This window comes from Schistocerca cancellata, chromosome 3 (assembly GCF_023864275.1).
Source record: "Schistocerca cancellata isolate TAMUIC-IGC-003103 chromosome 3, iqSchCanc2.1, whole genome shotgun sequence".
Taxonomy (NCBI): Eukaryota; Metazoa; Arthropoda; class Insecta; order Orthoptera; family Acrididae; genus Schistocerca; species Schistocerca cancellata.
The window spans coordinates 959,281,152-959,308,687 of record NC_064628.1 but is presented as its reverse complement, the minus strand read 5'-3'; positions in this window follow the sequence as shown (position 1 = coordinate 959,308,687).

The following is a 27,536-nucleotide window of genomic DNA, read 5'->3' as shown; positions in this document are numbered from 1 at the left end:
CCTCACAATGACGAATTAACACAGAAATTGCGTCGCTATGAAATACTATACGTTCTATGACTTCTCTTTTTAAATCGAGGAGCATTTCTATGGCAACGACAGGATCTCCCATTGGGAAGCGAGTATCTCTTTTCGGATGCACTATTCCTTCTTTATTGCATCTGTCGATCCCTCACAATGACGAATTAACACAGAAATTGCGTCGCTATGAAATACTATAGGTTCTATGACTTCTCTTTGTAAATCGAGGAGCATTTCTATGGCAACGATAGGATCCTCTATTGGGAGGCGAGTATCTCTTTTCGGATGCACTATTCCTTCTTTATTGCATCCGTCGATCCCTCACAATGACGAATTAACACAGAAATTGCGTCGCTATGAGATACTATAAGTTCTACGCATTCTCTTTCTAAATCGAGGAACGATCCTATGGCAACGAAAGGATCTCCTATTGGGAAGCGAGTATCTCTTTTTGGATGAACTATTCCTTCTTTATTGTAGCATCGATCCCTCACAATGGCGTATTAACACAGAAATTGCGTCGCTATGAAATACTATAGGTTCTATGACTTCTCCTTCTAAATCGAGGAGCATTTCTATGGCAACGACAGGATCTCCTATTGGGAGAGGAGTATGTTTTCGGATGCACTATTCCTTCTTTATTGCATCCGTCGATCCCTCACAATGACGAATTAACACAGAAATTGCGTCGCTATGAAATACTATAGGTTCTATGATTTCTCTTTCTAAATCGAGGAGCGTTTCTATGGCAACGACAGGATCTCCTATTGGGAGGCGAGTATCTCTTTTCGGATGCACTATTCCTTCTTTATTGCATCCGTCGATCCCTCACAATGACGAATTAACACAGAAGTTGCGTCGCTATGAAATACTATAGGTTGTATGCCTTCTCTTTCTAAATCGAGGAACGTTACTATGGCAACGACAGAATCTTCTATTGGGAGGCGAGTATCTCTTTTCGGATGCACTATTCCTGCTTTATTGCATCCGTCGATCCCTCACAATGACGAATTAACACAGAAATTGCATCGCTATGAAATGCTATAGGTTCTATGCCTTCTCTTTCTAAATCGAGGAACGTGTCTATGGCAACTACATTATCTTCTAATGGGAGGCGAGTATCTCTTTTCGGATGCACTATTCCATCTTTATTGCATTAGTCGAATTCGCACAATGACGAATTAACACAGGAATTGCGTCGCTATGAAATACTACAGGTTCTATGCCTTCTCTTTCTACATCGCGGAAAGTTTCTATGGCAACGACAGGTTCTTCAATTGGGAGGTGAGTATCTCTTTTCGGATGCACTATTCCTGCTTTATTGCATCCGTCGATCCCTCACAATGACGAATTAACACAGAAATTGCATCGCTATGAAATACTATAGGTTCTATGATTTCTCTTTCTAAATCGAGGAACGTTTCTATGGCAACTACATTATCTTCTAATGGGAGGCGAGTATCTCTGTTCGGATGCACTATTCCATCTTTATTGCATTAGTCGATTTCGCACAATGACGAATTAACACAGGAATTGCGTCGCTATGAAATACTACAGGTTCTATGCCTTCTCTTTCTACATCGAGGAACGTTTCTATGGCAACGACAGGTTCTTCTATTGGGAGGCGAGTATCTCTTTTCGATGCACTATTCCTTCCTTATTGCATCCGTCGATCCCTCACAATGACGAATTAACACAGAAATTGCGTCGCTATGAAATATTATATGTTCTATGCCTTCTCTTTCCAAATCGAGAAACGTTTCTGTGGTAACGACAGGATCTTATATTTGGGGCGAGTATCTCTTTTCGGATGCACTATTCCTCCTTTACTGCATCCGTCGATCCCTCACAATTACGAATTAACACAGAAATTGCGTCGCTATGAAATACTATAGATTATATGCCTTCTCTTTCTAAATCTAGGAACGTTTCGATATCAACGACTGGATCTTATATTGGGAGGCGAGAATCTCTTTTTGGATTCACTATCCCTTCTTTATTGCATCCGTCGATCTCTCACAATGACGAAATAGCACAGAAATTGCGTCGCTATGAAATACTATAGGTTCTATGACTTCGCTTTCTAAATCGAGGAACGTTTCTATGGCAACGACAGGATCTTCTATTGGGAGGCGAGGATTTCTTTGCGGATGCACTATTCCTGCTTTATTGCATCCGTCGATCCCTCACAATGAGGAATTGACACGGAAATTGCGTCGCTATGAAATACTATAGGTTCTATGCCTTCTCTTTCTAAATCGAGGAACGTTTCTATGGCAACTACATTATCTTCTATTGGGAGGCGAGTACCTCTTTTCGGATGCACTACTCAATCTTTATTGCGTCCGTCGATTATCACAATAAAGAATTAACACAGAAACTGCGTCGCTATGAAATACTATAGATTCTATGCCCTTTCTTTCTTAGTCGAGGAACGTTTCTATGGCAACGACAGAATCTTCTATTGGGAGGCGAGTATCTCTTTTCGGATGCCCTATTTTTTCTTTATTCCATCCGTCGATCCCTCACAATGACGAATTAACATAGAAATTGCGTCGCTATGAAATACTATTGGTTCTATGCCTTCTCTTTCTAAATCGAGGAACGTTTCTATGGCAACGACAGGATCTCCTATTGGGATTCGAGTATCTCTTTTCGGATGCACTGTTCCTTCTTTATTGCATCCGTCGATCCCTCACAATGACGAATTAACACAGAAATTGGGTCGCTATGAAATACTATAGGTTCTATGCCTTCTCTTTCTAAATCGAGGAACGTTTATATGGCTACGATAGGATCTTCTATAGGGAGGCGAGTATCTCTTTTCGGATGAACTATTCCTTCTTTATTGCATCCGTCGATCCCTAACGATGTCGGATTAACACAGAAATTGCGTCGCTATGAAATACTATAGGGTCTATACCTTCTCTTTCTAAATCGAGGAACGTTTATATGGCAACGACAGGATCTTCTATTGGGGGCCGAGTATCTCTTTTGCGATGCACTATTCCTTCTTTATTGCATCCGTCGATCCCTCAAAATGACGAATTAACATAGAAATTGCGTCGCTATGAAATACTGTAGGTTCTATGCCTTCACTTTCTAAATCGAGGATCGTTTCTGTGGCAACGACAGGATCTTCTATTGGGAGGCGATATTCTTTTCGGTTGCACTAATCTTTCTTTATTGCATCCGTCGATACCTCACGATGAAGAATTAACACAAAAATTGTGTGGCTATGAAATACTAAAGTTTCTATGCCTTCTCTTTCTAAATCGAGGAACGTTTCTATAGCATCGACAGGATCTTCTATTGGGAGGCGAGTATCTCTTTATGGATGCACTATTCCTTCTTTATTGCATCCGTCGATCCCTCACAATGACGAATTAACACAGAAATTGGGTCGCTGTGAAATACTATAGGTTGTATGCCTTCTCTTTCTAAATCGAGGAACGTTTCTATGGCAACGATATTATCATCTATTGGGAGGTGAGTATCTCTTTTCAGATGCACTATTTCATCTTTATTCCATCCGTCGATCCCTCAAAATGACCAATTAACACAGAAATTGCGTCGTTATGTAATACTATAAGATCTATGACTTCTCTTTCTAAATCGAGGAACGTTTCTATGGCAATGACAGATTCTTATATTGGGAGGCGAGTATCTCATTTCGGATGCACTATTCCTTCTTTATTGCATCCGCCCATCCCTCACAACGAAGAATTAACACAGAAATTGCGTCGCTGTGAAATACTATAGATTCTATGCTTTCACTTTCTAAATCGAGGAACGTTTCTATGGCATCGACAGGATCTTCTATTGGGAGGCGAGTATCTCTTTTCGGATGCACTATTTCATCTTTATTCCATCCGGCGATCCCTCACAATGACGAATTAACACAGAAATTGCGTCGTTATGAAATACTATAAGATCTATGACTTCTCTTTCTAAATCGAGGAACGTTTATATGGCAACGCAATAATCTTCTATTGGGAGGCGAGTATCCAGTTTCGGATGCACTATTCCTTCTTCATTGCATCCGTCGATCCCTGACAATGACGAATTAACACAGAAATTGCGTCGCTATGAAATACTATAGGTTCTATGCATTCTCCTTGTAAATCGTGGAACGTTTCTATGGCAACGACAAGATCTTCTATTGAGAGGCGAGTATCTCTTTTCGGATGCACTATTCCTTCTATATTGCATCCGTCGAACCCTCAAAATGACGAATTAACACAGAACTTGCGTCGCTATGAAATACTATAGGTTCTATGCCATCTCTTTCTAAATCGAGGAACGTTTCTATGGCAACGACAGGATCTTCTATTGGGAGGCGAGTTTCTCTTTTCGGATGCACTATTCCATCTTTATTGCATCCATCGATCCCTAACGATGACGGATTAACACAGAAATTGCGCCGCTATGAAATACTATAGGTTCTATGCCTTCTCTTTCTAAATCGATTAACGTTTCTATGGCAACGACAGGATCTCCTATTGGGAGAGGAGTATGTGTTTTCGGATGCACTATTCCTTCTTTATTGCATCCGTCGATCCCTCACAATGACGAATTAACACAGAAATTGCGTCGCTATGAAATACTATAGGTTCTATGATTTCTCTTTCTAAATCGAGGAGCGTTTCTATGGCAACGACAGGATGTCCTATTGGGAGGCGAGTAGCTCTTTTCGGATGCACTATTCCATCTTTATTGCATCCGTCGATCCCTCACAATGACGAATTAACACAGAAATTGCGTCGCTATGAAATACTATAGGTTCTATGACTTCTCTTTGTAAATTGAAGAACGTTTCTACGGCAACGACGGGATCTTCTATTGGGAGGCGAGTATTTCTTTTCGGATGCACTATTCCTTCGTTATTGCATACGTCGAACCATCACAATGACGAATTAACACAGAACTTGCGTCGCTAAGAAATACTATAGGTTCTATGCCATATCTTTCTAAATCGAGGAACGTTTCTATGGCAACGGCAGTATCTTCTATTGGGAGGCGAGTATCTCTTTTCGGATGTACTATTCCTTCTTTATTGCATCCGTCGATCCCTCACAATGACGAATTAACACAGAAGTTGCGTCGCTATGAAATACTATAGGTTGTATGCCTTCTCTTTCTAAATCGAGGAACGTTTCTATGGCAACGACAGAATCTTCTATTGGGAGGCGAGTATCTCTTTTCGGATGCACTATTCCTGCTTTATTGCATCCGTCGATCCCTCACAATGACGAATTAACACAGAAATTGCATCGCTATGAAATGCTATAGGTTCTATGCCTTCTCTTTCTAAATCGAGGAACGTGTCTATGGCAACTACATTATCTTCTAATGGGAGGCGAGTATCTCTTTTCGGATGCACTATTCCATCTTTATTGCATTAGTCGAATTCGCACAATGACGAATTAACACAGGAATTGCGTCGCTATGAAATACTACAGGTTCTATGCCTTCTCTTTCTACATCGAGGAAAGTTTCTATGGCAACGACAGGTTCTTCAATTGGGAGGCGAGTATCTCTTTTCGGATGCACTATTCCTGCTTTATTGCATCCGTCGATCCCTCACAATGACGAATTAACACAGAAATTGCATCGCTATGAAATACTATAGGTTCTATGCCTTCTCTTTCTAAATCGAGGAACGTTTCTATGGCAACTACATTATCTTCTAATGGGAGGCGAGTATCTCTGTTCGGATGCACTATTCCATCTTTATTGCATTAGTCGATTTCGCACAATGACGAATTAACACAGGAATTGCGTCGCTATGAAATACTACAGGTTCTATGCCTTCTCTTTCTACATCGAGGAACGTTTCTATGGCAACGACAGGTTCTTCTATTGGGAGGCGAGTATCTCTTTTCGATGCACTATTCCTTCCTTATTGCATCCGTCGATCCCTCACAATGACGAATTAACACAGAAATTGCGTCGCTATGAAATATTATATGTTCTATGCCTTCTCTTTCCAAATCGAGAAACGTTTCTGTGGTAACGACAGGATCTTCTATTTGGGGCGAGTATCTCTTTTCGGATGCACTATTCCTTCTTTACTGCATCCGTCGATCCCTCACAATTACGAATTAACACAGAAATTGCGTCCCTATGAAATACTATAGATTATATGCTTTCTCTTTCTAAATATAGGAACGTTTCGATATCAACGACTGGATCTTGTATTGGGAGGCGAGAATCTCTTTTTGGATTCACTATCCCTTCTTTATTGCATCCGTCGATCTCTCACAATGACGAAATAGCACAGAAATTGCGTCGCTATGAAATACTATAGGTTCTATGACTTCTCTTTCTAAATCGAGGAACGTTTCTATGGCAACGACAGGATCTTCTATTGGGAGGCGAGGATTTCTTTGCGGATGCACTATTCCTGCTTTATTGCATCCGTCGATCCCTCACAATGAGGAATTGACACGGAAATTGCGTCGCTATGAAATACTATAGGTTCTATGCCTTCTCTTTCTAAATCGAGGAACGTTTCTATAGCAACTACATTATCTTCTATTGGGAGGCGAGTACCTCTTTTCGGATGCACTACTCCATCTTTATTGCGTCCGTCGATTATCACAATAAAGAATTAACACAGAAACTGCGTCGCTATGAAATACTATAGATTCTATGCCCTTTCTTTCTTAGTCGAGGAACGTTTCTATGGCAACGACAGGATCTTCTATTGGGAGGCGAGTATCTCTTTTCGGATGCACTATTCCTGCTTTATTCCATCCGTCGATCCCTCACAATGACGAATTAACATAGAAATTGCGTCGCTATGAAATACTATAGGTTCTATGCCTTCTCTTTCTAAATCGAGGAACGTTTCTATGGCAACGACAGGATCTCCTATTGGGATTCGAGTATCTCTTTTCGGATGCACTGTTCCTTCTTTATTGCATCCGTCGATCCCTCACAATGACGAATTAACACAGAAATTGGGTCGCTATGAAATACTATAGGTTCTATGCCTTCTCTTTCTAAATCGAGGAACGTTTATATGGCTACGATAGGATCTTCTATAGGGAGGCGAGTATCTCTTTTCGGATGAACTATTCCTTCTTTATTGCATCCTTCGATCCCTAACGATGTCGGATTAACACAGAAATTGCGTCGCTATGAAATACTATAGGAACTATACCTTCTCTTTCTAAATCGAGGAACGTTTATATGGCAACGACAGGATCTTCTATTGGGGGCCGAGTATCTCTTTTGCGATGCACTATTCCTTCTTTATTGCATCCGTCGATCCCTCAAAATGACGAATTAACATAGAAATTGCGTCGCTATGAAATACTGTAGGTTCTATGCCTTCACTTTCTAAATCGAGGATCGTTTCTGTGGCAACGACAGGACCTTCTATTGGGAGGCGAGATTCTTTTCGGATGCACTAATCTTTCTTTATTGCATCCGTCGATACCTCACGATGAAGAATTAACACAAAAAATGTGTGGCTATGAAATACTAAAGTTTCTATGCCTTCTCTTTCTAAATCGAGGAACGTTTCTATAGCATCGACAGGATCTTCTACTGGGAGGCGAGTATCTCTTTATGGATGCACTATTCCTTCTTTATTGCATCCGTCGATCCCTCACAATGACGAATTAACACAGAAATTGGGTCGCTGTGAAATACTATAGGTTGTATGCCTTCTCTTTCTAAATCGAGGAACGTTTCTATGGCAACGATATTATCATCTATTGGGAGGTGAGTATCTCTTTTCAGATGCACTATTTCATCTTTATTCCATCCGTCGATCCCTCAAAATGACGTATTAACACAGAAATTGCGTCGTTATGTAATACTATAAGATCTATGACTTCTCTTTCTAAATGGAGGAACGTTTCTATGGCAACGACAGATTCTTATATTGGGAAGAGAGTATCTCATTTCGGATGCACTATTCCTTCTTTATTGCATCCGCCCATCCCTCACAACGAAGAATTAACACAGAAATTGCGTCGCTGTGAAATACTATAGATTCTATGCTTTCACTTTCTAAATCGAGGAACGTTTCTATGGCATCGACATTATCTTCTATTGGGAGGCGAGTATCTCTTTTCGGATGCACTATTTCATCTTTATTCCATCCGGCGATCCCTCACAATGACGAATTAACACAGAAATTGCGTCGTTATGAAATACTATAAGATCTATGACTTCTCTTTCTAAATCGAGGAACGTTTCTATGGCAACGAAATAATCTTCTATTGGGAGGCGAGTATCCAGTTTCGGATGCACTATTCCTTCTTCATTGCATCCGTCGATCCCTGACAATGACGAATTAACACAGAAATTGCGTCGCTATGAAATACTATAGGTTCTATGCATTCTCCTTGTAAATCGTGGAACGTTTCTATGGCAACGACAAGATCTTCTATTGAGAGGCGAGTATCTCTTTTCGGATGCACTATTCCTTCTTTATTGCATCCGTCGAACCCTCAAAATGACGAATTAACACAGAACTTGCGTCGCTATGAAATACTATAGGTTCTATGCAATCTCTTTCTAAATCGAGGAACGTTTCTATGGCAACGACAGGATCTTCTATTGGGAGGCGAGTTTCTCTTTTCGGATGCACTATTCCTTCTTTATTGCATCCATCGATCCCTAACGTTGACGGATTAACACAGAAATTGCGCCGCTATGAAATACTATAGGTTCTATGCCTTCTCTTTCTAAATCGATTAACGTTTCTATGGCAACGACAGGATCTTCTATTGGGAGGAGAGTATCTCTCTTCGGATGCACTATTCCTTCTTTATTGCATCCGTCGATCCCTCACAATGATGAATTAACACCGAAATTGTGTCGCTATGAAATACTATAGGTTCTATGCCTACTCCTTCTAATCGTGGAACGTTTCTATGGCAACGACAAGATCTTCTATTGAGAGGCGAGTATCTCTTTTCGGATGCACTATTCCTTCTTTATTGCATCCGTCGATCAATCACAATGACGAATTAACACAGAAGTTGCGTCGCTATGAAATACTATAGGTTCTATGCATTCTCCTTCTAAATCGTGGAACGTTTCTATGGCAACGACAAGATCTTCTATTGAGAGGCGAGTATCTCTTTTCGGATGCACTATTCCTTCTTTATTGCATCCGTCGAACCCTCACAATGAGGAATTAACACTGAACTTGCGTCGCTATGAATTACTATAGGTTCTATGCCATCTCGTTCTAAATCGAGGAACGTTTTTATGGCAACGACAGTATCTTCTATTGGGAGGCGAGTATCTCTTTTCGGATGCACTATTCCTTCATTATTGCATCCGTCGATCCCTCACAATGACGAATTAACACAGAAATTGCGTCGCTGTGAAATACTATAGGTTCTATGCCTTCTCCTTCTAAATCGAGGAACGTTTCTACGGGAACGATAGGATCTTCTATTGGGAGGCGAGTATCTCTTTTCGGAAGCACTATTTCATCTTTATTCCATCCGTTGATCAATCACAATGACGAATTAACACAGAAATTGCGTCGTTATGAAATACTATAAGATCTATGACTTCTCTTTCTAAATCGGGGAACGTTTCTATGGCAACGACAGATTCTTATATTGGGAGGCGAGTATCTCTTTTCGGATGCACTATTCCTTCTTTATTGCATCCGTCGATCCCTCACAATGACGAATTAACACAGAAATTGCGTCGCTATGAAATACTATAGGTTCTATGCCTTCTCCTTCTAAATCGTGGAACGTTTCTATGGCAACGACAAGATCTTCTATTGAGAGGCGAGTATCTCTTTTCGGATGCACTATTCCTTTTTTATTGCATCCGTCGAACCCTCACAATGACGAATTAACACACAACTTGCGTCGCTATGAAATACTATAGGTTCTATGCCTTCTCTTTCTAAATCAAGGATCGTTTCTATGGCAACGATAGGATCTTCTATTGGGAGGCGAGTATCCAGTTTCGGATGCACTATTCCTTCTTCATTGCATCCGCCGATCCCTCACAATGACGAATTAACACAGAAAATGCGTCGCTATGAAATACTATAGGTTCTATGCATTCTCCTTCTAAATCGTGGAACGTTTCTATGGCAACGACTAGATCTTCTATTGAGAGGCGAGTATCTTTTTCGGATGCACTATTCCTTCTTTATTGCATCCATCGATCCCTAACGACGACGGATTAACACAGAAATTGCGTCGCTATGAAATACTATTGGTTCTTTGCCTTCTCTTTCTAAATCGATTAACGTTTCTATGGCAACGACAGGATCTTCTATTGGGAGGCGAGTATCTCACTTCGGATGCCCTATTCCTTCTTTATTGCATCCGTCGATCACTCACAATGACGAATTAACACAGAAATTGCGTCGCTATGAAATACTAGAGGTTCTATGCCTTCTCCGTCTAAATCGTGGAACGTTTCTATGGCAACGACAAGATCTTCTATTGAGAGGCGAGTATCTCTTTTCGGATGCACTATTCCTTCTTTATTGCATCCGTCAAACCCTCACAATGACGAATTAACACAGAACTTGCGTCGAAATGTTATACTATAGGTTCTATGCCTTCACTTTCTAAATCGAGAAACGTTTCTATGGCAACGACAGGATCTGCTATTGGGAGGCGAGTATCTCTTTCGGATGCACTATTCCTTCTTTATTGCATCCGTCGATCACTCACAATGACGAATTAACACAGAAATTGCGTCGCTATGAAATACTATAGGTTCTAAGACTTCTCTTTCTAAATCGAGGAACGTTTCTATGGCAACGACATGATTTTCTATTAAGTGGCGAGTATATCTTTTCGGATGCACTATTCCTTCTTTATTGCATCCGTCGATCCCTCACAATGACGAATTAACACAGAAATTGCGTCGCTATGAAATACTATAGGTTCTATGCATTCTCCTTCTAAATCGAGGAACGTTTCTATGGCACCGACAAGTTCTTCTATTGAGAGGCGAGTATCTCTTTTCGGATGCACTATTCCTTCTTTATTGCATCCGTCGAACCCTCACAATGACGATTTAACACTGAACTTGCGTCGCTATGAATTACTATAGGTTCTATGCCATCTCTTTCTAAATCGAAGAACGTTTCTATGGCAACGACAGTATCTTCTATTGGGAGGCGAGTATCTCTTTTCGGATGCACTATTCCTTCTTTATTGCATCCGTCGATCCCTCACAATGACGAATTAACACAGAAATTGCGTCGCTGTGAAATACTATAGATTCTATGCCTTCTCCTTCTAAATCGAGGAACGTTTCTACGGCAACGATAGGATCTTCTATTGGGAGGCGAGTATCTCTTTTCGGATGCACTATTTCATCTTTATTCCATCCGTCGATCCCTCACAATGACGAATTAACACAGAAATTGCGTAGTTATGAAATACTATAAGATCTATGACTTCTCTTTCTAAATCGAGGAACGTTTCTATAGCAACGACAGATTCTTATATTGGGAGGCGAGTATCTCTTTTCGGATGCACTATTCCATCTTTATTGCATCCATCGATCCCTAACGATGACGGATTAACACAGAAATTGCGTCGCTATGAAATACTATAGGTTCATTGCCTTCTCTTTCTAAATCGATTAACGTTTCTATGGCATTGACAGGAACTTCTATTGGGAGGCGAGTATCTCACTTCGGATGCACTATTCCTTCTTTATTGCATCCGTCGATCACTCACAATGACGAATTAACACAGAAATTGCGTCGCTATGAAATACTATTGGTTCTATGCCTGCTCCGTCTAAATCGTGGAACGTTTCTATGGCAACGACAAGATGTTCTATTGAGAGGCGAGTATCTCTTTTCGGATGCACTATTCCTTCTTTATTGCATCCGTCAAACACTCACAATGACGAATTAACACAGAACTTGCGTCGAAATGTTATACTATAGGTTCTATGCCTTCACTTTCTAAATCGAGAAACGTTTCTATGGCAACGACAGGATCTTATATTGGGAGGCGAGTATCTCTTTTCGGAAGCACGACTCCTTCTTTATTGCGTCCATCGATCCCTAACGATGACGGATTAACACAGAAATTGCGCCGCTATGAAATACTATAGGTTCTATGCCTTCTCTTTCTAAATCGAATAACATTTCTATGGCAACGACAGGATCTTCTATTTGGAGGCGAGTATCTCTCTTCGGATGCACTATTCCTTCTTTATTGCATCCGTCGATCCCTCACAATGATGAATTAACACAGAAATTGCGTCGCTATGAAATACTATAGGTTCTATGCCTTCTCCTTCTAAATCGTAGGACGTTTCTTTGGCAACGACAAGATCTTCTATTGAGAGGAGAGTATCTCTTTTCGGATGCACTATTCCTTCTTTATTGCATCCGTCGAACCCTCACAATGACGAATTAACACAGAACTTGCGTCGCTATGAAATACTATAGGTTCTATGCCTTCTCTTTCTAAATCGAGGATCGTTTCTATGGCAACGATAGGATCTTCTATTGGGAGGCGAGTATCCAGTTTCGGATGCACTATTCATTCTTCATTGCATCCGTCGATCCCTCACAATGACGAATTAACACAGAAAATGCGTCGCTATGAAATACTATAGGTTCTATGCATTCTCCTTCTAAATCGTGGAACGTTTCTATGGCAACGACTAGATCTCCTATTGAGAGGCGAGTATCTTTTTCGGATGCACTATTCCTTCTTTATTGCATCCATCGATCCCTAACGATGACGGATTAACACAGAAATTGCGTCGCTATGAAATACTATAGGTTCTTTGCCTTCTCTTTCTAAATCGATTAACGTTTCTATGGCAACGACAGGATCTTCTATTGGGAGGCGAGTATCTCACTTCGGATGCACTATTCCTTCTTTATTGCATCCGTCGATCACTCACAATGACGAATTAACACAGAAATTGCGTCGCTATGAAATACTATAGGTTCTATGCCTTCTCTTTCTAAATCGAGGAACGTTTCTATGGCAACGACATGATTTTCTATTAAGTGGCGAGTATATCTTTTCGGATGCACTATTCCTACTTTATTACATCCGTCGATCCCTCACAATGACGAATTAACACAGAAATTGCGTCGCTATGAAATACTATAGGTTCTATGCATTCTCCTTCTAAATCGTGGAACGTTTCTATGGCAACGACATGATCTTCTATTGAGAGGCGAGTATCTCTTTTCGGTTGCACTATTGCTTCTTTATTGCATCCGTCGAACCCTCACAATGACGAATTAACACTGAACTTGCGTCGCTATGAATTACTATAGGTTCTATGCCATCTCTTTCTAAATCGAGGAACGTTTCTATGGCAACGACAGTTTCTTCTATTGGGAGGCGAGTATCTCTTTTCGGATGCACTATTCCTTCTTTATTGCATCCGTCGATCCCTCACAATGACGAATTAACACAGAAATTGCGTCGCTGTGAAATACTATAGGTTCTATGCCTTCTCCTTCTAAATCGAGGAACGTTTCTACGGCAACGATAGGATCTTCTATTGGGAGGCGAGTATCTCTTTTCGGATGCACTATTTCATCTTTATTCCATCCGTCGATCCCTCACAATGACGAATTAACACAGAAATTGCGTCGTTATGAAATACTATAAGATCTATGACTTCTCTTTCTAAATCGAGGAACGTTTCTATGGCAACGACAGACTCTTATATTGGGTGGCGAGTATCTCTTTTCGGATGCACTATTCCATCTTTATTGCATCCGTCGATCCCTCACAATGACGAATTAACACAGAAATTGCGTCGTTATGAAATACTATAAGATCTATGACTTCTCTTTCTAAATCGAGGAATGTTTCTATGGCAATGAAAGATTCTTATATTGGGAGGCGAGTATCTCTTTTCGGATGCACTATTCCATCTTTATTGCATCCATCGATCCCTAACGATGACGGATTAACACAGAAATTGCGTCGCTATGAAATACTATAGGTTCTTTGCCTTCTCTTTCCAAATCGATTAACGTTTCTATGGCATCGCAGGATCTTTTATTGGGAGGCGAGTATCTCACTTCGGATGCACTATTCCTTCTTTATTGCATCCGTCGATCACTCACAATGACGAATTAACACAGAAATTGCGTCGCTATGAAATACTATAGGTTCTATGCCTTCTCCGTCTAAATCGTGGAACGTTTCTATGGCAATGACAAGATCTTCTATTGAGAGGCGAGTATCTCTTTTCGGATGCACTATTCCTTCTTTATTGCATCCGTCAAACCCTCACAATGACGAATTAACACAGAACTTGCGTCGAAATGTTATACTATAGGTTCTATGCCTTCACTTTCTAAATCGAATAACGTTTCTATGGCAACGACAGGATCTTCTATTTGGAGGCGAGTATCTCTCTTCGGATGGACTATTCCTTCTTCATTGCATCCGTCAATCCCTCACAATGACGAATTAACACAGAAATTGAGTCGCTATGGAACACTATAGGTTCTATACCTTCTCTTTCTAAATCGAGGAACGTTTCTATGGCGACGACAGGATCTTGTATTGGGAGGCGAGTATCTCTTTTCGGATGCCCTATTCCAACTTTATTGCATCCGTCGATCCCTCACAATGACTGATTAACACAGAAATAGCGTCGCTACGAAATACTATGTGTTCTATGCCTTCTCTTTCTAAATCGCGGAACGTTTCTATGGCAACGACAGGATCTTATATTGGGAGGCGAGTATCTCTTCTCGGATGCACTATTCATTCTTTATTGCATCCGTCGATCCCTCACAATGACGAATTAACACAGAAATTGCGTCGCTATGAGATACTATAGGTTCTATGCCTTCTCTTTCTAAATCCAGGAACGATTCTACGGAAGGACGGGATCTTCTATTGGTAGGCGAGTATCTCTTTTCGGATGCACTATTCCTTCTTTATTGCTTCCTTCGATCCCTCACAACGACGAATAAGCACAGAAATTGCGTCGCTATGAAATACTATGGGTTCTATGACTTCACTTTCTAAATCGAGGAAGGTTTCTATGGCAACGACAGGATCTTCTATTGGGAGGCGAGTATCTCTTTTCGGATGCACTATTCCTTCTTTATTGCATCCGTCGATCCATCACAATGACGAATTAACACAGAAATTGCGTCGCTATGAAATACTATAGGTTCTATGCCTTCTCTTTCTAAATCGAGGAACGTTTCTATGGCAACGGCAGGATCTTATATTGGGAGGCTAGTATCTCTTTTCGGATGCACTATTCTTTCTTTATTGCATCGGCCCATCCCTCACAACGACAAATTAACACAGAAATTGCGTCGCTATGAAATACTATAGATTCTATGCCTTCACTTCCTAAATCGAGGAACGTTTCTATGGATCGACAGGATCTTCTATTGGGAGGGGATAATCTCTTTTCGGATGCACTATTCCTTCTTTATTGCATCCGTCGATCCCTCACAATGACGAATTAACACAGAAATTGCGTCGCTATGAAATACTATAGGTTCTATGCCTTCTTTTTCTAAATCGAGAACGTTTCTATGGCAACGATAGGATCTTCTATTGGGAGGGGAGTATCTCTTTTCGGATGCACTATTCCTTCTTTATTGCATCCGTCGATCCCTCACAATGACGAACTAACACAGAAATTGCGTCGCTATGAAATACTATAGGTTCTATGCTTTCTCCTTCTAAATCGTGGAACGTTTCTACGGCAACGACAAGATCTTCTATTGAGAGGCGAGTATATCTTCTCGGATGCACTATTCCTTCTTTATTGCATCCGTCGAACCCTCAAAATGACGAACTAACACAGAACTTGCGTCGTTATAAAATACTATATGTTCAATGCCATCTCTTTCTAAATCGAGAAACGTTTCTATGGCAACGACAGGATCTTCTATTGGGAGGCGATTATTTCCTTTCGGATGCACTATTCCTTCTTTATTGCATCCATCGATACCTAACGTTGACGGATTAACACAGAAATTGCGCCGCTATGAAATACTATAGGTTCTATGCCTTCTCTTTCTAAATCGATTAACGTTTCTATGGCAACGACAGGATCTTCTATTGGGAGGCGAGTATCTCTCTTCGGATGCACTATTCCTTCTTTATTGCATCCGTCGAACCCTCACAATGACGAATTAACACAGAACTTGCGTCTAAATAAAATACTATAGGTTCAATGCTTTCACTTTCTAAATCGAGGAACGTTTCTATGGGATCGACAGGATCTTCTATTGGGAGGCGAGTATCTCTTTTCGGATGCACTATTTCATCTTTATTCCATCCGTCGATCCCTCACAATGACGAATTAACACAGAAATTGAGTTGTTATGAAATACTATAAGATATATGACTTCTCTATCTAAATCGAGGAACGTTTCTATGGCAACGACAGGATATTATATTGGGAGACGGGTATCTCTTTTCGGATGCATTATTTCTTCTTTATTGCATCCGTCGATCCCTCACAATGACGAATTAACACAGAAATTGCGTCGCTATGAAATACTATAAGTTCTATGCCTTCTCCTTCTAAATCGTGGAACGTTTCTACGGCAACGTCGGGATCTTCTATTGGCAGGCTAGTATCTCTTTTCGGATGCACTATTCCTTCTTTATTGCATCCGCCCATCCTTCACAACGACGAATTAACACAGGACTTGCGTCCCTATGAAATATTATAGATTCTATGCTTTCACTTTCTAAATCGAGGAACGTTTCCATGGCATCGATAGGATCTTCTATTGGGAGGGGGATATCTCTTTTCGGATGCACTATTCCTTCTTTGATTGCATCCGTCGATCCCTCACAATGACGAATTAACACAGAAATTGCGTCGCTATGAAATACTATAGGTTCTATGTCTTCTCTTTCTAAATCGAGGAACGTTTCTATGGCAACGATAGGATCTTCTATTGGGAGGCGAGTATCTCTTTTCGGATGCACTATTTCATCTTTATTCCATCCGTCGATCCCTCACAATGACGAATTGACACAGAAATTGCGTCGTTATGAAATACTATAAGATCTATGACTTCTCTTTCTAAATCAAGGAACGTTTCTATGGCAACGACAGGATCTTCTATTGTGAGGCGAGTATCTCTTTTCGGATGCACTATTCCTTCGTTATTGCATCCGTCGATCCCTCACAATGACGAATTAACACAGAAATTGAGTCGCAGTGAAATACTATAAGTTCTATGCCTTCTATTTCTAAATCGAGAAACGTTTCTATGGCAACGATTGGATCTTCTATTGGGAGGCGAGGATCCAGTTTCGGATGCACTATTCCTTCTTTATTGCATCCATCGATCCCTCACAATGACGAATTAACGCAGAAATTGCGTCGCTATGAAATACTATAGGTTCTATGCCTTCTCCTTCTAAATCGTGGAACGTTTCTATGGCAACGACAAGATCATCTATTGTGAGGCGAGTATCTCTTTTCGGATGCGCTAGTCCTTCTTAATTGCATCCGTCGAACCCTCACAATGACGAATTACCACAGAACTTACGTCGCTATGAAATACTATAGGTTCTATGACATCTCTTTCTAAATCGCGGAACGTTTCTATGGCAACGACAGGATCTTCTATTGGGAGGCAAGTATCTCTTTTCGGATGCACTATTCCTTCTTTAGTGCATCCATCGATCCCTAACGGTTACGGATTAACACAGAAATTGCGTCGCTATGAAATACTATAGGGTCTATGCCGTCTCTTTCTAAATCGATTAAGGTTTCTTTGGCAACGACAGGATCTTCTATTGGGCGGCGATTATCTCTCTTCGGATACACTATTCCTTCTTTATTGCATCCGTCGATCCCTCACAATGACGAATTAACACAGAAATTGCGTCGCTATGAAATACTATAGGTTCTATGCCTTCTCCTTCTGAATCGTGGAACGTTTCTATGGCAACGACAGGATCTTCTATTGGGAGGCGAGTATCTCTTTTCGGATGCACTATTCCTTCTTTATTGCATCCATCGATCCCTAACGGTTACGGATTAACACAGAAATTGCGTCGCTATGAAATACTATAGGTTCTATGCCTTCTCTTTCTAAATCGATTAACGTTTCTTTGGCAACGACAGGATCTTCTATTGTGCGGCGAGTATCTCTCTTCGGATGCACTATTCCTTATTTATTGCATCCGTCGATCCCTCACAATGACGAATTAACACAGAAATTGCGTCGCTATGAAGCACTATAGATTCTATGACTTTTCTTTCTAAATCGAAGAACGTTTCTACGGCAACGTCGGGATCTTCTATTCGGAGGCTAGTATCTCTTTTCGGATGCACTATTCCTAATTATTGCTTCCGCCCATCCCTCACAACGACGAATTAACACAGAAATTGCGTCGCTATGAAATTCTATAGATTCTATGCTTTCACTTTGTAAATCGAGGAACGTTTCTATGGCATCGTCAGGATCCTCTATTGGGAGGCGAGTATCTCTTTTCGGATTCACTATTTCATCTTTATTCCATCCGTCGATCCCTCACAATGACGAATTAACAGAGAAATTGCGTCGTTATGAAATACTATAGGTTCTATGCCTTCTCCTTCTAAATCGTGGAACGTTTCTATGGCAACGACAAGATCTTCTATTGAGAGGCGAGTATCTCTTTTCGGATGCACTATTCCTTCTTCATTGCATGCATCGAACCCTCACAACGACGAATTAACACAGAACTTGCGTCGAAATGTAATACTATAGGTTCTATGCCTTCTCTTTCTAAATCGAGAAACGTTTCTATGGCAACGACAGGATCTGCTATTGGGAGGCGAGTATCTCTTTTCGAATGCACTATTCCTTCTTTATTGCATCCGTCGATCCCTCACAGTGACGAATTAACACAGAAATTGCGTCGCTATGAAATACTATTGGTTCTATGCCTTCTCTTCCTAAATCGAAAAACGTTTCTGTGGCAACGACAGGAACTTGTATTGGGAGGCGAGTATCTCTTTTCGGATGCCGTATTCCTTCTTTATTGCATCCGTCGATCCCTCACAATGTCGAATTAACACAGAAATAGCGTCGCTATGAAATACTATGGGTTCTAGGCCTTCTCTTTCTAAATCGAGGAACGTTTCTATGGTAACGACATGCTCTTCTATTAACAGGCGAGTATCGCTTTTCGGATGCACTATTCCTTCTTTATTGCATCCGTCGATCCCTCACACTGACGAATTAACACAGAAATAGCGTCGCTATGAAATACTATGGGTTCTAGGCCTTCTCTTTCTAAATCGAGGAACGTTTCTATGGCAACGACAGGATCTTATATTGGGAGGCGAGTATCTCTTTTCGGATGCACTATTCATTCTTTATTGCATTCCTTGATCCCTAACGATGACGGATTAACATAGAAATTGCGTCGCTATGAAATAATATAGGTTTTATGCCTTCTCTTTCTAAATCGAGGAACGTTTCTATGGCAACGACAGGATCTTCTATTGGGAGGCGAGTATCGCTTTTCGGATGCACTATTCCTTCTTTATTGCATCCGTCGATCCCTCACAATGACGAATTAACACAGTAAGTTCGTGGCTATGATATACTATAGGTTCTATGCCTTCTCTTTCTAAATCGAGGAACGTTTCTATAGCATCGACAGGATCTTCAATTGGGAGGCGAGTATCTCTTTTCGGATGCACTATTCCTTCTTTATTGCATCCGTCGATCCCTCACGATGACGAACTAACGCAGAAATTGCGTCGCTATGAGATACAATAGGTTCTATGACTTCTCTTTCTAAATCGAGGGACGTTGATATGGCAACGACAGATTCTTCTATTGGGAGGCGAGTATCTCATGTCGGATGCACTATTCCTTATTTATTGGATCCGTCGGTCCCTCACAATGACGAATTAACACAGAAATTGCGTCGCTATGAAACACTATAGGTTCTATGCCTTCTCTTTCTAAATCGAAGATCGTTTCTACGGCAACGTCGGGATCTTCTATTGGGAGGCTAGTATCACTTTTCGGATGCACTATTCCTTCTTTATTGCATCCGTCGATCCTTCACAATGACGAATTAACACAGAAATTGCGTCGCTATTATATACTATAGGTTCTATGTCTTCTCCTTCTAAATCGAGGAACGTTTCTTAGGCAACGATAGGATCTTCTTTTGGGAGGCGAGAATCCCTTTTCGGATGCACTATTTCATCTTTATTCCATCCGTCGAGCCCTCACAATGACGAATTAACACAGAAATTGTGCCGTTATGAAATACTATAAGATCTATGACCTCTCTTTCTAAATCGAGGAACGTTTCTATGGCAACGACAGGATCTTATATTGGAAGGCGAGTATCTCTTTTGGGATGCACTATTCCTTCTTGATTGCATCCGTCGATCCCTAACGATGACGGATTAACACAGGAAATGCGTCGCTATGAAATACTATAGGTTCTATGCCTACTCTTTCTAAATCAATTAACGTTTCTATGGCAACGACAGGATCTTGTATTGGGAGGCGAGTGTCTCTTTTCGGATGCACTATTCCTTCTTTATTGCATCCGTTGACTCCTCACGATGACGAATTAACACAGAAATTGCGTGGCTATGATATGCTATAGGTTCTATGCCTTCTCTTTTTAAGTCGAGGAACGTTTCTATACCACTGACACGATCTTCTATTGGGAGGCGAGTATCTCTTTTCGGATGAACTATTCCTCCTTTATTGCATCCGTCGATCCCTCACAATGACGAATTAACACAGAAATTGCGTCGCAATGAAATACTATAGGTTCTATGGCTTCTCTTTCTAAATCGAGGAACGTTTCTATGGCAACGACAGGATCCTCTACTGGGAGGCGAGTATCTTTTTCGGATGCACTAACCCTTCTTTATTGCATCTGTCGATCCTTCACGATGACGAATTAACACAGAAATTGCGTCGCTATGAAATACTATAGATTCTATGCCTTCTCTTTCTAAATCGAGGAACGTTTCTATGGCAACTACATTATCTTCTATTGGGAAGCGAGTACCTCTTTTCAGATGCACTATTCCATCTTTATTGCATCCGTCGATTTCGCACAATGACGAATTAACACAGAAATTGCGTCGCTATGAAATACTATGGGTTCTATGCCTTCTCTTTCTAAATCGAGGATCGTTTCTATGGCAACGACAGGATCTTCTATTGGGATGCGAGTATCTCTTTTCGGATGCACTATTCCTTCTTTATTGCATCCGTTGACTCCTCACGATGACGAATTAACACAGAAATTGCGTGGCTATGATATGCTATAGGTTCTATGCCTTCTCTTTTTAAGTCGAGGAACGTTTCTATGGCAACGACAGGATCTTGTATTGGGAGGCGAGTATCTCCTTTCGGATGCCCTATTCCTTCTTTATTACATACGTCGAACCCTCACAATGACGAATTAACACAGAAATTGCGTCGCTATGAAACACTATAGGTTCAATGCCTTCTCTTTCTAAATCGAAGAACGTTTCTACGGCAACGTCGGGATCTTCTATTGGGAGGCTAGTATCTCTTTTCGGATGCACTATTCCTTCTTTATTGCATCCGCCCATCCCTCACAACGACGAATTAACACAGAAATTGCGTCACTATGAAATACTATAGATTCTATGCTTTCACTTTCTAAATCGAGGAACGTTTCTATGGAATCGACAGGATCTTCTATTGGGAGGGGAGAATATCATTTCGGATGCACTATTCCTTCTTTATTGCATCCGTCGATCCTTTCCAATGACGAATTAACACAGAAATTGCGTCGCTATTATATACTATAGGTTCTAAGTCTTCTCCTTCTAAATCGAGGAACGTTTCTTAGGCAACGATAGGATCTTCTATTGGGAAGCGAGAATCACTTTTCGGATGCACTATTTCATCTTTATTCCATCCGTCGAGCCCTCACAATGACGAATTAACACAGAAATTGTGCCGTTATGAAATACTATAAGATCTATGACCTCTCTTTCTAAATCGATGAACGTTTCTATGGCAACGACAGGATCTTATATTTGGTGGGGAGTATCTCTTTTCGGATGCAATATTCCTTCTTTATTGCATCCGTCGATCGCTCACAGTGCCGAATTAACAGAGAAATTGCGTCGCTATGAAATACCATAGGTTCTATGCCTCCTCTTTTTAAATCGAGGAACGATTCTATGGCAACGATAGGATCTTCTATTGGGAGGCGAGTATCAAGTTTCGGAAGAACTATTCCTTCTATATTGCATCCGTCGATCCCTCACAATGACGAATTAACACAGAAATTGCGTCGCTATGAAATACCATAGGTTCTATGCCTTCTCTTTTTAAATCGAGGAACGTTTCTATGGCAACGACAGGATCTTATATTTGGTGGCGAGTATCTCTTTTCGGATGCACTATTCCTTCTTTATTGCATCCGTCGATCCCTCACAGTGACGAATTAACACAGAAATTGCGTCGCTATGAAATACCATAGGTTCTATGCCTTCTCTTTTTAAATCGAGGAACGTTTCTATGGCAACGACAGGATCTTCTATTGGAAGGCGAGTATCTCTTTTTGGATGCACTATTCCTTCTTTATTGCATCCGTTGACTCCTCACGATGACGAATTAACACAGAAATTGCGTGGCTATGATATGCTATAGGTTCTATGCCTTCTCTTTTTAAGTCGAGGAACGTTTCTATACCATTGACACGATCTTCTATTGGGAGGCGAGGATCTCTTTTCGGATGAACTATTCCTCCTTTATTGCATCCGTCGATCCCTCACAATGACGAATTAACACAGAAATTGCGTCGCTATGAAATACTATAGGTTCTATGGCTTCTCTTTCTAAATCGAGGAACGTTTCTATGGCAACGACAGGATCCTCTTTTGGGGGCGAGTATCTTTTTCGGATGCACTATTCCTTCTTTATTGCATCTGTCGATCCTTCACGATGACGAATTAACACAGAAATTGCGTCGCTATGAAATACTATAGGTTCTATGCCTTCTCTTTCTAAATCGAGGAACGTTTCTATGGCAACTACATTATCTTCTATTGGGAAGCGAGTACCTCTTTTCAGATGCACTATTCCATCTTTATTGCATCCGTCGATTTCGCACAATGACGAATTAACACAGAAATTGCGTCGCTATGAAATACTATAGGTTCTATGCGATCTCTTTCTAAATGGAGCAACGATTCTATGGCAACGACAGGATCTTGTATTGGGAGGCGAGTATCTCCTTTCGGATGCCCTATTCCTTCTTTATTGCATCCGTCGAACCCTCACAATGACGAACTAACACAGAAATAGCGTCGCTATTAAATACCATGGGTTCTACGCCTTCTCTTACTAAATCGAGGAACGTTTCTATGGCAACGACAGGAGGCGAGTATCTCTTTTCGGATGCACTATTCCTTCTTTAGTGCATTCGTCGATTTCGCACAATGACGAATTAACACAGAAATTGCGTCGCTATGAAATACTATAGGTTCCATGCCTTCTCTTTGTAAATCGAGGAACGTTTCTATGGCAACGATAGGATCTTCTATTGGGAAGCGAGAATCTCTTTTCGGATGCACTATTTCATCTTCATTCCATCCGTCGATCCCTCACAATGACGAATTAACACAGAAATTGGGTCGTTATGAAATACTATAAGATCTATGACTTCTCTTTCTAAATCGTGGAACGTTTCTATGGCAACGACAGGATCTCCTATTGGGAGGCGAGTATCTCATGTCGGATGCACTATTCATTCTTTATTGCATCCGTCGATCCCTCACAATGACGAATTAACACAGAACTTGCGTCGCTATGAAATATTATAGGTTCTATGCCATCTCTTTTTAAATCGAAGAACGTTTCTATGGCAACGACAGGATCTGCTATTGGGAGGCGAGTATCTCCTTTCGGATGCACTATTCCTTACTTATTGCATCCGTCGATCCCTCACGATGACGAATTAACACAGAAATTTCGTGGCTATAATATACTATAGGTTCTATGCCTTCTCTTTTTAAATCAAGGTACGTTTCTATAGCATCGACACGATCTTCTATTGGGAGGCGAGTATCTCTTCTCGGAAGAACTATTCCTCCTTTATTGCATCCGTCGATCCCTCACAATGACGAATTAACACAGCAATTGCGTCGCTATGAAATACTATAGGTTCTATGGCTTCTCTATCTAAATCGAGGAACGTTTCTATGGCAAGGACAGGATCTTCTATTGGGAGGCGAGTATCTCTTTTCGGATGCACTATTCCTTCTTAATTGCATCCGTCGATCCTTCACGATGGCGAATTAACACAGAAATTGCGTCGCTATGAAATACTATAGATCCTATCCCTTCTCTTTCTAAATCGACTAACGTTTCTATGGCAATGGTAAGATCTTCTATTGGGAGGCGAGAATCTCTTTTCGGATGCAATATTCCTTCTTTATTGCATCCGTCGATCCCTCAAAAAGACGAATTAACACAGAAATTGCGTCCCTATGAAATACTATAGGTTCCATGTTTTCTCTTTCTAAATTGAGTAACTTTTATATGGCGACGACAGGATCTTCTATTGGGAGGCGAGTATCTCGTTTCGGATGCACTATTCCTTGTTTATTGCATCCATCGTTCCCTCACAACGACGAATTAACACAGAAATTGCGTCGCTATGAAATTTTATACGTACTATGCCTTGTTTTTCTAAATCGAGGGACGTTTCTATGACTACGACAGGATCTTCTATTGCGAGGGGAGGATCTCTTTTCGGATGCACTATCCCTTCTTTATTGCATCCGTCGATCCCTAACAATGATGAATTAACACAGAAATTGCGTCGCTATGAAATACTATGGGTTCCATGCTTTCTCTTTCTAAATCGAGGAACGTTTCTATGGCAACGACAGGATCTTCAATTGGGAGGCGAGTATCTCTTTTCGGATGCACTATTCCTGCTATATTGCATCCTTCGATCCCTCAACATGAGGAATTAACACAGAAATTGCGTCGCTATGAAATACTATTGGCTCTATGCCTTCTCTTTCTAAATCGAGGAACATTTATATGGCAACTACATTATCTTCTATTGGGAGGCGAGTATCTCTTTTCGGATGCACTATTCCTTCTTTACTGCATCCGTCGATCGCTCACAATGACGAATTAACACAGAAATTGCGTCGCTACGAAATACTATAGGTTCTATGGCTTCTCTTTCTAAATCGATGAACGTTTCTATGGCAAGGACAGGATCTTCTATTGGGAGGCGAGTATCTCTTTTCGGATGCACTATTCCTTCTTTATTGCATCCGTCGATCCTTCACGATGACGAATTAACACAGAAATTGCGTCGCTATGAAATACTATAGGTTCTATGCCTTCTCTTTCTAAATCGAGGAACGTTTCTATGGCAACGACAGGATGTTCTATTGGGAAGCGAGTATCTCTTTTCGGATGCACTATTCCTGCTTTATTGCATCCGTCGTTCCCTCACAATGACGAATTAACACAGAAATGGCATCGCTATGAAATACTATAGGTTCTATGCCTTCTCTTTCTAAATCGAGGAACGTTTCTATGGCAACTACATTATCTTCGATTGGGAGGCGAGTATCTCTTTTCGGATGCACTATTCCATCTTTATTGCATCCGTCGATTTCGCACAATGACGAATTAACACAGAAATTGCGTCTATGCCTTCTCTTTCTAAATCGAGGAATGTTTCTATGGCAACGACAGAATCTTGTATTGGGAGGCGAGTATCTCTTTTCGGATGCCCTATTCCATCTTTATTGCATCCGTCGATCCCTCACAATGATGAATTAACACAGAAATTGCGTCGCTATGAAATACTATAGGCTCCATGCTTTCTCTTTCTAAATCGAGGAACGTTTCTATGGCAACGAAAGGATCTTCATTTGGGAGGCGAGTATCTATTTTCGGATGCACTATTCCTGCTATATTGCATCCTTCGATCTCTCACCATGAGGAATTAACACAGAAATTGCGTCGCTATGAAATACTATTGGTTCTATGCCTTCTCTTTCTAAATCGAGGAACATTTATATGGCAACTACATTATCTTCTATTGGGAGGCGAGTTTCTCTTTTCGGATGCACTATTCCTTCTTTACTGCATCCGTCGATCCCTCACAATGACGAATTAACACAAAAATTTGCGTCGCTATGAAATACTATAGATTCTATGCCTTCTCGTTCTAAATCGACTAATGTTTCTATGGCAACGGTAAGATCTTCTATTGGGAGGCGAGTATCTCTTTTCGGATGCACTATTCCTTCTTTATTGCATCCGTTGATCCCTCACAATGACGAATTATCACAGAAATTGCGTCGCTATATGATACTGTAGATCCCATGCCTTCTCTTTCTAAATCGAAGAACGATTCTATGGCAACGACAGGAACTGCCATTGGGAGGCGAGTATCTCTTTTCGGATGCCCTATTCCTTCTTTATTGCATTCGTCGATCCCTCAATATGACGAATTAACACAGAAATTGCGTGGCTATGATATACTATAGGTTCTATGCCTTCTCTTTTTAAATCAAGGTAAGTTTCTATAGCATCGACACGATCTTCTATTGGGAGGCGAGTATCTCTTTTCGGATGAACTATTCCTCCTTTATTGCATCCGTCGATCCCTCACAGTGACGAATTAACACAGAAATTGCGCCTCTATCAAATACTATAGGTCCTATGCCTTCTCTTTCTAAATCGAAGAACGATTCTATGGCAACGACTGGATCTTCCAAAGGGAGGCGAGTATCTCTTTTTCGGATGCACTATTCCTTCTTTATTGCATCCGTCGATACTTCACGTTGACGAATTAACACAGAAATTGCGTCGCTATGAAATACTATAGGTTCTATGCCTTCTCTTTCTAAATCGAGGAACGTTTCTATGGCAACGACAGGATCTTCTATTGGGAGGCGAGTATCTCTTTTCGGATGCACTATTCCTGCTTTACTGCATCTGTCGTTCCCTCACAATAACGAATTAACACAGAAATTGCATCGCTATGAAATACTATAGGTTCTATGCCTTCTCTTTCTAAATCGAGGATTGTTTCTATGGCAACGACAGGATCTTCTATTGGGAGGCGAGTATCTCTTTTCGGATGCACTATTCCTGCTTTACTGCATCTGTCGATCCCTCACAATGACGAATTAACACAGAAATTGCGTCGCTTTGAAATACTAATGGGTCTATACCTTCTCTTTCTAAATCGAAGAATTATTCTATGGCAACGACAGGATCTTCCGTTGGGAAGCGAGTATCTCATTTCGGATTCACTATTCCTTCTTTATTGCATCCGTCGATCCCTCACGATGACGAATTAACACATTAAATTCGTGGCTATGATATACTATATGTTCTATGCCTTCTCTTTCTAAATCGAGGAACGTTTCTATAGCATTGACTGGATCTTCTATTGGGAGGCGGGTATATCTTTTCGGATGCACTATTCCTTCTTTATTGCATCCGTCGATCCCTCACGATGACGAATTAACACAGAAATTGCGTCGCTATGAGATACTATAGG